The sequence below is a fragment of the Drosophila sechellia genome, chromosome 3L, assembly GCF_004382195.2.
Source record: "Drosophila sechellia strain sech25 chromosome 3L, ASM438219v1, whole genome shotgun sequence".
Lineage (NCBI taxonomy): Eukaryota > Metazoa > Arthropoda > Insecta > Diptera > Drosophilidae > Drosophila > Drosophila sechellia.
The window spans coordinates 25,187,835-25,203,636 of NC_045951.1; positions in this window are offsets into that span (position 1 = coordinate 25,187,835).

Here is a 15,802-nt window from a genome sequence, read left to right on the forward strand (position 1 = left end):
GTTGTATTTTTTCGCTATTTCTTGAATCTTGTCTCCAATTTTTGTCACATTCAGATCGCGTTCGATATCTCTGGTCCTCATTTGCTAAGAAGCGCCTGTAATCTTCCTCAGAGTTTTTGCCTGACGAACCCGAACTTTGTTCAGGTGCGTTTTGGCAGCGATTCCATACACCTGTATGGCATAAAATAGACCAGGAGCTAATATGCTCTTGTAAATTTGAACCTTCTTGGCGACGAAAAGCTTGTTGCGAGCAGCAATTAACCAGGACATTTTAGAAACCTTAGTTTTAAAGGACTGCTGTATCGCCGTGATATGCTTTCCGAAAGTTAAGCTTCTATCTAAAATCACTCCAAGATATTTGTATGATGACTTGTGGTCAAGCACTCTTCCTTTAAGTGAGACAGAATGGCAACTACCTAAGCGATTTGTGACGGTGACGTTTGCACATTTGTCGGCATTGATGCAGATGTTCCACAACTCTGCCCAATTCTGGAATGCGTCCAAGTACTCTTGCAGTGCGTCTGAGGCCTCGATAATGCTGTTGCTTTTTGTCAGTACCGCTGTGTCGTCAGCATATGTTGCAATAAGCACATCTTTCAGTTTTTCCATAAATAAGCTTATGGCGTTGTCAATACCTTCTGTCCCTTGAATTTCCATGTTTAAGTCGATTAGTTTAGACAGGTGATCATTGAAGGTCTCGACATGAGTACCAGGAGCTAGGAAACGGGAGCGTAGAGGCTTCTTCAGTGGCATGACTTGTAGATCAGCCAGGAGAGGGGTGTGTTCTGATGAAAGATCGTGCAGAGTTCGGATGTTGAATCTGTTTATGGAGTAGCCATTGTTTACAAAAAAATCTAATGCAGATGGAGCTACCTGTGTGTTGGAAGAGGAAAATGTTGGCTCTCCAGTTGCATCCTCAGTCTACATCCTGTATGAGTTTGCCTCTTGCGCAGGCTCTTCAGTTTCCCCACCAATAACCTTTGGCATTGTAGTCTCCACCTGCTATAAATTTGCTACCAAGAGTTACAAACAGTGACTCAATTTAAGCTTTTATCAACCGTGCCCTCTAAAGTCTGCAGCTGCACGCTCGCTACCTGCCGGTCGTTGGTTGAGATTGGAGGTTGGGGACAATGATTCAAGGAAGAGCACACTATGACAGTGGCTCCACCTCTGCTGTTTCCACTGGGGTGGATGGCGTGGTAGGTGGAGTAACCAGGTAGGGAGATGCGGTGTCCTTCCCGCATTTGTGTTTCAGTGGCAAGCATGACATAAATATTTTGCAATCCTCGTGCGTTTCACAATCCGATTTTTATTATTAGTTGGGTAATTTTGACGTCCGTGATATGATGATCTGAACTAGTTCTCTAAAAGCCTTGTTGGATTTTTTTTTTATTATTTTTTTTTTAATTTTATTAATAGGAATAAAACAAGTTTGCTGCTACCTATGTGGAAGCTTTACCAGGTTTTACATTAAATTCTACAGCATAGGCATACCAGTATATACATTACTTTACAAATTAAGCGACTCTATCAATATTTAATTGATTTGTTTTCCTTGAAAAAATATTTATAATAATCTCGATGGGAGATCGTGTGGGTGAAATCTTTTCAACCTTCTTTTTCTCGGGGGACGGATAAGCCTTCTCGCCAGGGTGTTGGGGTCGGAACCGAGTCGCCGCATATATCTTTCCGCATCGCCTATCTTTGGAATATTAAGATCCCTTTCTATATCTCTGGTTCTCATGTACCAGGGGGAGTTACATAGTGATCTAACAACCTTACTGTGAGCAACGCATACTTCCAAATTGGGGTCAGGATGGATTTATACAGGCGAACTTTATTTGCCAATGAGAGTTTGTTTCTCGGCGAAAAGAGAGACGACATAGGTTGCATTAAGAACCTTTTCGTCTTCAACTTCTGTACAGCACCAGGAATCCGGCATATCAGAAGTATACAGCGAATAAAGAGTCGGGCCTAAAACACTGCCTTGGGGTACACCTGCTGAGATTGTACGCGTAGACTATTTGTCGCCATCGACAACCACACTGAACTGTCTGTTCGATAGAAAGCTTTTGATAAGAAGGAATAGCTGTGGCGTCAATAGGGTCTTAAGCTTACTTAAAGGACCATCATGCCATACTCTATCAAAGGATGGTTGTATATCCATGAATACTGCGGTTTTATAAATCTTGTTCTCCATTACCTCCAAAGCAAAGTTTGTCACGCGGTGTAGCTGTTCTGAAGCCTTTGGAATAACTGGTCTTTTAAGGTTATTCGTGAGTTTCCACAGTCGATGCATCAGGACTTGCATTTTCCAGCATTTGGTCAAAGTGGCCTTGTTTGTTTTTCACCGGAACATTGTTAAGAAGATAAGATAACCTTTTGTAAATGTTGTGGGCGCGTGCGTCTCCTGTTCGCGAAAATTCTCGTTTAGCTCTTCGTTTGAGTTGTATGAGAACTGAAGCGTTTTGTGGAAGTATACTGCGTCTACTCTGGGTAGGAGAATTTTCTGCTTCCTGGTGTAGCAAGTGTCGCAGCCACGTGAATTTTGTCCATGAACATCACTATAGCATCTTCGATGTCTTCTGGATAATTTATGTCCATGTTTAGGTTAATGCTTCTGTCTAGGAAATTCCTAAATTGATTTATATTGGGGAGTGTGGCTTAATGTTGCTACTACAGGTAGGTGATCAGAAGATAGATCGTATTTTGTTTCAATTAAAAATTTATTTATTGGCACCCCATTTACGATAAAAAAGTCCAAAGCTGTTGGCGTCAGTCTAGTGTTAGATGAGTAAAAGGTAGGTTCACCTGTAGCTAGAACTGCACTGGAACTAGTTACGATGGCCTCTTGTAGTCGTTTTTCTCGACTGCATGCCCTAGGTTGCCCCACCATTGGTGCTTAGCATAGTAATCCCCTCCTGCTATACACTTGGGGCCCAATGTGATCAGTTGGCTGATCAAAGTCGTTTTTAGTCCAAGGCTTATTTGGAGGAAGATACAGAGAAGCTATTTTGATAATACCACCACTCGTTGGTACATTGAGCCTGGTGACTTGTAAATCAGTGAGCATTGTTGATTTATTGGCTTTGATGTTACTTGGATGATTGGCATGATATTGTTCATAGCCAGGAGTGTATACTTTTAGTCCAGGGCACATATGAGTTTCAGTAACTAGCATGACGTCTATAGAGTGGGCAATAAGAGAAAGTCGAAGTTCTTCATTCTTCTGTACTATCCCTCTTGCGTTCCATAATCCGATTTTTAAGTTTGAGACTATCATTTTTTAGAAATCAGAACGTGGACTAGATCACGAAAAGCTTTGTTGGACTCAATCGTTTCCATGACTAATTGAAATAGTTGATCCAATCTGGCGTTAATGTCCAAGGTTCCTGTTAGAGTTGTATTGCTCCGCTGTAGTTGTTTTCAGCTTTAGTTCTTGTCGTGTCAGCATAGGAGACTCCATTTCTGACAGCTGACGGCGACGCGTATTGTACATGGCGGATTTCATTATCTCTGAACTGGAGTGGGCGGAAATGCTTGTTGTTGAGATGCTGCGGCTGATTCCTCCAGAAATTAAACGCCCGGGATCGACTAAAAATTTCGCACTTTATTCGCGCACTTGTAAATTAAGACTACCTTAAAACTAACAGTGGAAATACCGCGGGACCGCGGAGTGGTGAATACCTTGCGGGAAGGGAGGAGAGCGAGAGGAGAAAAGGAGAGCGCGAGCAGCGGTGCTTGCGAGCCGTGGAGTACAAGCATTGGCCGCTTACACTGCCGCTCAACTGTTTGCGCCCTTCTGGCGTGAACATTCTCCCCCCCCCTTGCGTAGGCAAAGGTATCCCTGGCCGGCTAGACAGCAGGATCGGCCTCTTCATTCCGTGCACGCTCCAGAAACGGTCCATCCGAACACCGTGTTCTGCGCGACGGGCAGAACCCCGTCGCGCTCAATTTTTAGGAACCCCGGTTGGATCAAATTGGCATATACATCTGATCCCAACACGAGGGAGATGGAGGCCGGCCGGTGGAAGCGCTCATCCGCGAGACGAACACCGTCAAACTTGGCCCTGGCGGCGTCGCTCAGAGCTCGGATGGGTGTCCGGATCCTTAGGCTGGGTTCGATCTTCAGGACGACGTTGAGTCGGAAGGTGCTTGTTCGGGACCGGAGTGTCACCGAGCAGACCTCGTCGCCTCCCAGCCGGGTGATGGGCAGCCGGAAAGCAGCCGCCAACGACCGGTTGATGCTGCTCACCGGCATGCATGGGTCGATCATGGCCCCGGTCTCGAAGGTCTTTGAGCCCGTGTCCAGTACGACGATGGCTGTAGGCAGCACGGGGACAGCCTTCTGCTGCCCCGTTGCCACCGCCGGAGGCGCGACGGAGACCTTCGGACGCGGGCGATTGTTGGCGACTGGGGCTGGTGACGGAGTGCGGGAAATCCGGACCGGACGAGGTGCAGCGGGATGGCGCTCTCTGCGCGTCGGAGCTGGTAGCGCTGCCGGGGTCGGAGCGGGGTGGACCTCGTGCATGTGGAGTAGAGTGTGGTGGTCTCCTCCACACTTCTTGCATCCCTCTTGGCTGCGGCAGTCTCCTCCTGAGTGCTGATGGGCGAGGCAGTTCGAGCAGTACTTATTAATAAGTACTGCCCAAAGGCGCTTTTCCGCGCTCAGTTTGTGGAACCTCTTGCACTTCCGAAGAGGATGGATTCCAGAGCAGACTCGGCAGCGGTAGGATTTAATACTTCGAGTACGTCTGCTCTCCAACGACTGGGTGGCACGAGGACGAGGAGCCATAATTGGAGGAAGTGAGTAAGTCTTGTGGACAGGACGTTTTATGGTGCCGCGAGACGTACGGATCTCAACGACTCGAATGCGGTCGTCGGCTCCTGGAAAGGCAGAAACGATTCTGCCGAGCCGTCATTCGTTCGGTGGTAGATTGTCCTCCTTGACAACTACCATATCGTCGGCTTGGAGGTTCCTGGTCGGAAATTGCCATTTGTTTCGTTTATGGAGTTCTTTAAGATACTCCTCTTTCCACCGTGCACTAAACTGCTGATGTTGTGCCTTGAGGTGTTGCCATCGATTTATTATCGACTTGGCTTCGCCCTTTATTTCGGTTTCCGCCGTGGAAAGCAACGGCCCTCCAATAAGGAAATGGCCTGGTGTGAGGGCCAGCAAATCTGAGGGATCTTCGGACATAGGGGAGAGGGGTCTAGAGTTGAGGCAAGCCTCAATCTTAGCGAGAAGCGTCGCCAGCTCCTCAAATGTATATTTGCGGACTGACGTCGATTTAAGGAACAGGGTTTTGAAGCTTTTCACCCTCCCACTTTCACCTTCCCACAAACCCCCCATATGTGGAGCCCCTGGTGGGATGAACCGCCATACGAGTCCCTGATGGCTATATGCATCAGTCACGGACTCTTTGATAGCTTGGAGAAAGTCCCTGGAAATCAAAGTTGCCGCCCCCACAAAGGTCTTACCATTATCCGAATGGACCCGCTGAGGACAACCGCGCCTCGCTACGAAACGAGCAAAGGCCGCTAGAAATTTCTCGGTTGTTAGATCGGAAGTGGGTTCCAACTGGATAGCCTTCGTGGAAAAGCACACAAACTCGTAAACATATCCCTTCGTTATGAGACACGCTCTCCCTGTATAATATTTTATTTCGAAAGGGCCGGCATAGTCGATACCCGTGTAGGTGAACGCCCTCGAGAAGGAGACTCTATCTGTCGGGAAATCGCCCATCAGCTGTGTTTGGAGTCTCTTCTTGTAAATCGTGCAAATCTTACACGGATTGACCACAGCCTTCACCAGATTCTTGATTTTAGGAATCCAATACTTCGATCGGATCAGGCGTACGATCAATTGACTACCGCCATGAAGAGTAATCTGGTGAGTAAATTGGACGATGAGGCGCGACAGTCTACAGTCATAGGGGAGAATAATCGGATGACGTTCATCATATTGCAGGGTTTTGGAGGCAGTGAGACGGCCGCACGCCCTTAAAAGGCTGTGTTGGTCAATAAACGGGAGCAAATTCACCAAAGGACTTGACACTGGAAGAGGCCATATGCTCTGCGCTGCGCAATGGAGGTCAGAGTTCGTTCTGCCTCTCGGATCTCTTCACTTGTAGGGCGTGAATTGGGCAAGAACGAACCTTTGCGGCAGCTTTTAAGGAAGCGATGAACATAGACCAGAACTCGTAGGGCCTTGTCCATTTTGGAGAAACGTTTGAGAAAGTCGATGGACGGGGCCTTGACAAAATGCACTTTGACCGCGCGTTGCTCTAGCTCTGTCACTGGAAGAGTGTCGCTTTGTGCTGGCCATAGCTCTCGTGGCCCTTGCAGCCACTCTGGTCCGTGCCACCAGAGATGGTTTTCTGCCAATTCATGTAGGCATACGCCTCGACTGGCTAGATCGGTGGAGTTTTGTTCTGAGCGAACGTGTGCCCAACAGTCGACTGGCGTCGCCTGCGTGATCTTGGCAACTCTGTTGGCCACAAATGTGGTCCAGTTGTACGCAGGCTTTCGTAGCCAGGCTTAGACGATTGTGGAATCTGTCCAGCAGCGGATATCTGAACTGGCGGAGGGCATGTGCGGAAGGATTGCTGTCACCATTTCGGTTAACAGCACGGCACCACAGAGCTCTAGCCGAGGAAGGGATACGGTTTTTACCGGGGCCACTCGTGTTTTGGCTGTAAGCAGGCGAGTCAGGATCTTTTGCCCCATCTCGACGCGGATGTATATAGCCGCTCCATAGGCTATCTGAGACGCGTCACAGAAACCGTGGTGCTCTATGATTACCTCAGGCTGGTACCAGATCCATCTCGGAACGCGGATCTGGTTGAGGTCGGAATACTCGTCTAAAAACGATTGCCACCGCTGACTCATTTCAGTGGGAAGCTTATCGTCCCAGCCTAAGTTTTGCAACCAAATCTCCTGCATGAACATTTTGAACGGATTATGAACGGCGCGAGCCACCCGGCGGGATCGAACAACCTAGCGATTTGGGACAAAACTTCCTGCTTTGTATACGAGGGTTCCACAACTATGTCGGGGGGAACGAAATAGAATTCATCGGACTTTGCCCTCCACCGAATACCGAGCGTCTTGGCCTTGCCTTCGGCATCGATGTCGAGGAACTCGCTATGAAGGAGGTGTTCGACCGGGACGTCTTTAAGGACGCTTTTGTTGTTCGAGGTCCACTTTCTTAGCGGAAACCCGGAGGCACTTAGGGCTGCTTGCAACTCTCGAATCGAACTTTGTGCTTCGTTTACGGAATTCGCCCCTGCCAGAACGTCGTCGACGTACATGTGCTGCTGGATGATGCGGCTGGCATTTGGAAATGGCACTTGGATATCCTCTGCCAGCTGTTGCAAGACTCGAATGGCGAGGAAGGGGGCGCAGTTAACCCCGAAGGTAACTGTTTTTAGTTCAAAGTCTCGGATATCTCCTTCCTTGTTTCGGAACAAAATTCTTTGAAACGGGGTATGTTTTGGATCGACACAGATCTGACGATACATTTTCGTAATGTCTGCACTGAAGACGTATTGAAAATAATGCCATTTCAGGACCTATATCGTTAGATCGGATTGTAGGACTGGACCAGCATGAAGGATATCATTTAAGCTGGTCCCATTTGCCGACGGACTTGAAGCGTTGAATACAACGCGAAGCTTTGTAGTGGTGCTTTCGGGCTTAACTACCGCGTGATGAGGAAGATGATACGAGGGAGAATTGTGAGTCGGCGGAACTTCTTTCATATGACCCAGATCCAGGTACTCCTGGATCACTCTGTCATATTGCTCTTTTAAGGGAAAGTCTCTTTTTAAACGATTTTCGTTTCGGAAACTGAGCTAACGCAATGGACCTTGAATATCCTAAATCGGATCCGGTATTCTCGGGATCCCGGAACGGGAGCGTCACCACGTACCTCCCGCTTGCATCTTTTGTTGTTGTTTGGAGGAAGTTCCTTTCACAATAGGAGTCCGACTCTTTTACCATCTTTACTGGTAGATCCTCCACCTCCCAGAACTTGCTGAGAAGCGTGTCGAGCGAATCAGGGTCGCCTATTTCGTGCACCTGGGTCGTGAAGGATGCAACCCGTTTCGGCTTACCCTTGGAAATCGGCCCCGTTAGCAAAAAAGTTTGCACCGCTGAGGTGCTTGCCGATGCATTTCTGCTAGAGGGTCTCGGAGGTTGCTGTGTAGGGGGCGAGGTTGAGGAACTCGCATTTTCGGAATTTGGGGGGCTGCGATGCAGCAGCGTATGGTGCCTGCCCTTACATGTAAAGCAGCTGTGTGTGCTTGTGCAGTCACGTAGCTGGTGACCTCTGACAAAACAATTCAGACATAGCTGCTTCTTTTTTATATAGCCGGAGCGCGAGTCAACAGACATTTGAAGAAAACGCGGGCACAATCTTACCGGATGGTTCTCCTTACACCATAAGTCACACCCTTTCTGTTTGGTGCTGACCTTTGTCTCGAAGGATTGAAGCCTTTTTGGAACTGCCTGAGTCGGTTTCATATCTTCGATGGCTTCCAATGTCCGATACCTTTCGCTCAGGAAGGCATTCATTTCTTCCCAAGCTGGGATCTCGGACTTGGCTGTTAGCGACTGTTCCCATAAGGACAGGGTCTGCTTGGGCAGTTTGCTCGCGCAAAGGAAAACCAAGAGACAATCCCAGTTTTCTGTGGATACCTGGGAATGCGCTAGTGCTGTTAAACACCCCTGAATCGTGGATTGTAGCTGTTTTAGAGCATGACCAGATTCTTGCGAAATTGAACTCAAGTTAAAAAGGAGCTTGAGCTGGCTGTTGACTAAAAGTCGCTTGTTTTGGAACCGATCTCGCAGCGCCTCCCACGCCGAAGCAAAACCATCATTCGTGAGAGGAGATTTCGCCACGATGGCTTTTGCTTCGCCACTTGTTTTCGTAAGGAGATGGAATAGCTTCTCGACCGGAGTCAACCTGGGGTTGTTTACGTAAATTGCCGTGAATAGGTCCCGGAAAGTGGGCAATCGGAGGTAGTCGCCATCGAAGACTTCCGTGTCGCATGGAGGTAAGCGGCAGCCGGACGAAATTAGCGGCTGAGAGGGTGCTTGCGCGACTTGAGGCGTTGCTCTGTCGATTGTTTCGCCAATTTGTGCTGCACATGACTCGTATACTGAGTAGCAGTAGTCATATTTGGCCTGGAGAATAGGCACTGTGTCGAGGGATCCTTCTTGGGCCATTAGGTCAGGGCATGTTTCGTACTCTCTTTCCACTTCGTCCCATAAGGCTCGCACCTGTTGCAGACGGACTTGTAACGTATGTAGGGACGGAGAGGCTTGATCAGGAGTGTTGATCTTCGCTTCGAAAAAGCTGAAGCGATTGCTGACGGCGATGAATTTATGCAACGCTGCGTTGGCGGGCGTTGGCTGCTCAGAGGATGCCATTTTCTTTGTGGTAGAGCGTGTGACGCGGAGGAAATCAGTCCCGACAGCGGAGGGACTCTCGGATTTTCTCGATAGAGAAAACTCACTAGACGCTCGCGTCACTGGTCGGGAAATGACCAACCTAGGAGTTGTCTTCGAACTGGTCGATGGCAAAACCTTTGCTTTCGGAGTGGGAGTCGCGGTTTTGACCCTCGGACTAACGGACTTGGGTGCTGGCTTACCGCGAGTGGATAGCGGGGATTGCGGGTTGAACTTTTGTTCTTTTCCAGGTGCTGGTGTCTTTTTGTTGTCTCCGTCTAGGGGCATGCTCAGCTATGCCCTAGGAGAAGGAAGTCAAGAAGGCCTGCACGCCGCAAAAAATGTGGATTTGAAAAAGAACCAGACACAGAGGGCACCCAAATCTGGATGAACAAAGGATCCCGTCGGAATTCGGGAGAAAGTTGCAATTGGGATCTGGAGATTGGAGCACGAAAGAAAAAAATCCCAATTTTTGTGAAATAAGGCCCCAATAGATCTTCAATCAACTGGAAAAAAGCTTAAATAAAGCACAATATAGCTAAAATTCAGTGTGAAAAAATAGCTAGGAGGATTCACAAAAAAAAACAACAGCTAGAGTGAAGTCCACAAGAAGATATAGCTATATTGGAGTCTAGAAAAACAATAGCTCAAATTTATAAAAAAAAACTATGAATTGCAATTTCTGGAAAAATAGCTAAAAATAGCTACCATCTGGAGTCTGGATAATAGCCAAGGATTTATAAAAAATCGCTACCGACTGGAAATCCCGAAAAAAAAAAACTAATAAATAGAAAATAGCTATAAACTTGAATTTAGAAAAAAATAGCTATCGGATTTAGGACCACAACGAAAAAATCGCGACAATTTTATTATTTTAATTTCGGAACCAGAAATAGCTTGTAAAACATTATTATTTGGCTTAAATAATTATTAAATAATCGGGTCAGTTTTTTTTTTTTCTCTTAAATTTTGTCGTCGGACTTATTTATTTTATTTTATGTTTCGATTCTAGGGTATTCTCTCGTCGCTATGCGCCGGTTTTTTGTCAGGGAAGAACAAAGAAGAGACGAAAGAACTTGCACTTGGCAAGCCTATTTAAGTCGCGACTGTGTGTATGTATGTAAGTTATCCAACCCATGAACATAGCTCCCTTCCACAGTTTATAAACAAATTTCAATTCTCAATCTCGTCGGCATTTCCTTTGTCTTCGTTTTTGTCATTGCCTTTGCTCAGCTACCCGCTAACATAAGCTACCCAAACTTAACGTAAACACAGCTTCCGCTTGGAGACCAAACCACGGCCGACTTATTGCGTATCAATCAAAAACTGCATCGATCAGCATAATTGAATTTCACAATGCAGTGGAAAATTTCCAGCATAAAGCTTTTACCGAAAGTTCGGTAATTTTCCGAAAGAAAAGCTTCTGGCCGAGGTTGATTGGATTAGGACTTAGAATTTGAAGACCAGTCAGTCGGAGTCGGAGTCTGAATCGGGACGAGATCGTCAACAGCTCGAAGCTAAAGTTAAGCTACCAACAAAGTGTCTCGTAATAGTATAAGTGAAAAAGTTTATCACCAAATAAATGTTAAATAATAAAAAATAAAATTTATTTTTTTAAATAAAGAGTAACAATTTTAATTTGTATGTATTATTTGGAGTTTAATAGGGGACTTGCAATATGTATTTATGTATGGAGAAACATATCTATGTAATGTAATCTCGGATGAAAAAAGTCAGGTTTTATTTTTATTCTGTATGTCGAGATTTGTGTTTTATTTTGAGCCAAGAGATAAAATTTGTTCTCAGTTTGGATTCGATATTATTTATTATTTTTGGTAATATATTTTATTTGTGTATTAAATTGGTTAAATCTATGGAGTGATTCTTATATATGTATGTAGATGTGAATTTTATTGGAATATATGTATGTCAATGGATATGTATGGATATGTATATTTATGTGTATGTAAAATTTTGCTGAATATATGTATATGTATATTTGATTTAATTTAGTTGAATTTGTGGTTTGTGTATTTTATTGAGGCAAAAAAACAGCAGTTTAGCTGCGGACGATAATAGTGAATTTTGGACTGTGTTTTAAAAAAAACAAACTGTATATATATATGTATATGCGCTTGGATACCAGCGGATCACCGTGAGACGAATTACGGGGCCGGTATTGGCAAAGTGCTTGTTTATGCACTTAAAAAAAAGAAGTCATCACGGTGGCTGGGCGCATGTACTTATATATTTTCACTTTTCACTTGATATGGATGGACGGAAAGAATGAACGCCGTTGGAAAAACGAAAATGGCGACCACGGACGGAATAGGATTTAAAGCCGTACTTATCTTGATTTTTCGGCAAGGAGCGCTGGCAGGATCAGGATTAATCCGGCTCGAAGGACCATGAACTGGAGTGGGCGGAAATGCTTGTTGTTGAGATGCTGCGGCTGATTCCTCCAGAAATTAAACGCCCGGGATCGACTTCAAATTTCGCACTTTATTCGCGCACTTGTAAATTAAGACTACCTTAAAACTAACAGTGGAAATACCGCGGGACCGCGGAGTGGTGAATACCTTGCGGGAAGGGAGGAGAGCGAGAGGAGAGAAGGAGAGCGCGAGCAGCGGTGCTTTCGAGCCGTGGAGGAGCTTTGAGTACAAGCATTGGCCGCTTACACTACCGCTCAACTGTTTGCGCCCTTCTGGCGTGAACAGTAGGAATTATGTCAAGTTCCGGTCAGACATGTCTTGAGGGTGGTGGCATTTCAATTTTCTTCTCGTACTTGTCCGATTGCTTTGGGAGATTCTAGTCTGTAGTTGTATTTTTTCGCTATTTCTTGAATTTTGTCTCCAATTTTTGTCACATTCAGATCGCGTTCGATATCTCTGGTCCTCATTTGCTAAGAAGCGCCTGTAATCTTCCTCAGAGTTTTTGCCTGACGAACCCGAACTTTGTTCAGGTGCGTTTTGGCAGCGATTCCATACACCTGTATGGCATAAAATAGACCAGGAGCTAATATGCTCTTGTAAATTTGAACCTTCTTGGCGACGAAAAGCTTGTTGCGAGCAGCAATTAACCAGGACATTTTAGAAACCTTAGTTTTAAAGGACTGCTGTATCGCCGTGATATGCTTTCCGAAAGTTAAGCTTCTATCTAAAATCACTCCAAGATATTTGTATGATGACTTGTGGTCAAGCACTCTTCCTTTAAGTGAGACAGAATGGCAACTACCTAAGCGATTTGTGAAGGTGACGTTTGCACATTTGTCGGCATTGATGCAGATGTTCCACAACTCTGCCCAATTCTGGAATGCGTCCAAGTACTCTTGCAGTGCGTCTGAGGCCTCGATAATGCTGTTGCTTTTTGTCAGTACCGCTGTGTCGTCAGCATATGTTGCAATAAGCACATCTTTCAGTTTTTCCATAAATAAGCTTATGGCGTTGTCAATACCTTCTGTCCCTTGAATTTCCATGTTTAAGTCGATTAGTTTAGACAGGTGATCATTGAAGGTCTCGACATGAGTACCAGGAGCTAGGAAACGGGAGCGTAGAGGCTTCTTCAGTGGCATGACTTGTAGATCAGCCAGGAGAGGGGTGTGTTCTGATGAAAGATCGTGCAGAGTTCGGATGTTGAATCTGTTTATGGAGTAGCCATTGTTTACAAAAAAATCTAATGCAGATGGAGCTACCTGTGTGTTGGAAGAGGAAAATGTTGGCTCTCCAGTTGCATCCTCAGTCTACATCCTGTATGAGTTTGCCTCTTGCGCAGGCTCTTCAGTTTCCCCACCAATAACCTTTGGCATTGTAGTCTCCACCTGCTATAAATTTGCTACCAAGAGTTACAAACAGTGACTCAATTTAAGCTTTTATCAACCGTGCCCTCTAAAGTCTGCAGCTGCACGCTCGCTACCTGCCGGTCGTTGGTTGAGATTGGAGGTTGGGGACAATGATTCAAGGAAGAGCACACTATGACAGTGGCTCCACCTCTGCTGTTTCCACTGGGGTGGATGGCGTGGTAGGTGGAGTAACCAGGTAGGGAGATGCGGTGTCCTTCCCGCATTTGTGTTTCAGTGGCAAGCATGACATAAATATTTTGCAATCCTCGTGCGTTTCACAATCCGATTTTTATTATTAGTTGGGTAATTTTGACGTCCGTGATATGATGATCTGAACTAGTTCTCTAAAAGCCTTGTTGGATTTTTTTTTTATTATTTTTTTTTAAATTTTATTAATAGGAATAAAACAAGTTTGCTGCTACCTATGTGGAAGCTTTACCAGGTTTTACATTAAATTCTACAGCATAGGCATACCAGTATATACATTACTTTACAAATTAAGCGACTCTATCAATATTTAATTGATTTGTTTTCCTTGAAAAAATATTTATAATAATCTCGATGGGAGATCGTGTGGGTGAAATCTTTTCAACCTTCTTTTTCTCGGGGGACGGATAAGCCTTCTCGCCAGGGTGTTGGGGTCGGAACCGAGTCGCCGCATATATCTTTCCGCATCGCCTATCTTTGGAATATTAAGATCCCTTTCTATATCTCTGGTTCTCATGTACCAGGGGGAGTTACATAGTGATCTAACAACCTTACTGTGAGCAACGCATACTTCCAAATTGGGGTCAGGATGGATTTATACAGGCGAACTTTATTTGCCAATGAGAGTTTGTTTCTCGGCGAAAAGAGAGACGACATAGGTTGCATTAAGAACCTTTTCGTCTTCAACTTCTGTACAGCACCAGGAATCCGGCATATCAGAAGTATACAGCGAATAAAGAGTCGGGCCTAAAACACTGCCTTGGGGTACACCTGCTGAGATTGTACGCGTAGACTATTTGTCGCCATCGACAACCACACTGAACTGTCTGTTCGATAGAAAGCTTTTGATAAGAAGGAATAGCTGTGGCGTCAATAGGGTCTTAAGCTTACTTAAAGGACCATCATGCCATACTCTATCAAAGGATGGTTGTATATCCATGAATACTGCGGTTTTATAAATCTTGTTCTCCATTACCTCCAAAGCAAAGTTTGTCACGCGGTGTAGCTGTTCTGAAGCCTTTGGAATAACTGGTCTTTTAAGGTTATTCGTGAGTTTCCAAAGTCGATGCATCAGGACTTGCATTTTCCAGCATTTGGTCAAAGTGGCCTTGTTTGTTTTTCACCGGAACATTGTTAAGAAGATAAGATAACCTTTTGTAAATGTTGTGGGCGCGTGCGTCTCCTGTTCGCGAAAATTCTCGTTTAGCTCTTCGTTTGAGTTGTATGAGAACTGAAGCGTTTTGTGGAAGTATACTGCGTCTACTCTGGGTAGGAGAATTTTCTGCTTCCTGGTGTAGCAAGTGTCGCAGCCACGTGAATTTTGTCCATGAACATCACTATAGCATCTTCGATGTCTTCTGGATAATTTATGTCCATGTTTAGGTTAATGCTTCTGTCTAGGAAATTCCTAAATTGATTTATATTGGGGAGTGTGGCTTAATGTTGCTACTACAGGTAGGTGATCAGAAGATAGATCGTATTTTGTTTCAATTAAAAATTTATTTATTGGCACCCCATTTACGATAAAAAAGTCCAAAGCTGTTGGCGTCAGTCTAGTGTTAGATGAGTAAAAGGTAGGTTCACCTGTAGCTAGAACTGCACTGGAACTAGTTACGATGGCCTCTTGTAGTCGTTTTTCTCGACTGCATGCCCTAGGTTGCCCCACCATTGGTGCTTAGCATTGTAATCCCCTCCTGCTATACACTTGGGGCCCAATGTGATCAGTTGGCTGATCAAAGTCGTTTTTAGTCCAAGGCTTATTTGGAGGAAGATACAGAGAAGCTATTTTGATAATACCACCACTCGTTGGTACATTGAGCCTGGTGACTTGTAAATCAGTGAGCATTGTTGATTTATTGGCTTTGATGTTACTTGGATGATTGGCATGATATTGTTCATAGCCAGGAGTGTATACTTTTAGTCCAGGGCACATATGAGTTTCAGTAACTAGCATGACGTCTATAGAGTGGGCAATAAGAGAAAGTCGAAGTTCTTCATTCTTCTGTACTATCCCTCTTGCGTTCCATAATCCGATTTTTAAGTTTGAGACTATCATTTTTTAGAAATCAGAACGTGGACTAGATCACGAAAAGCTTTGTTGGACTCAATCGTTTCCATGACTAATTGAAATAGTTGATCCAATCTGGCGTTAATGTCCAAGGTTCCTGTTAGAGTTGTATTGCTCCCCAGTACTTAGAGTGATTGTGTTCCTAGCTGAACCGCTGTAGTTGTTTTCAGCTTTAGTTCTTGTCGTGTCAGCATAAGAGACTCCATTTCTGACAGCTGACGGCGACGCGTATTGTA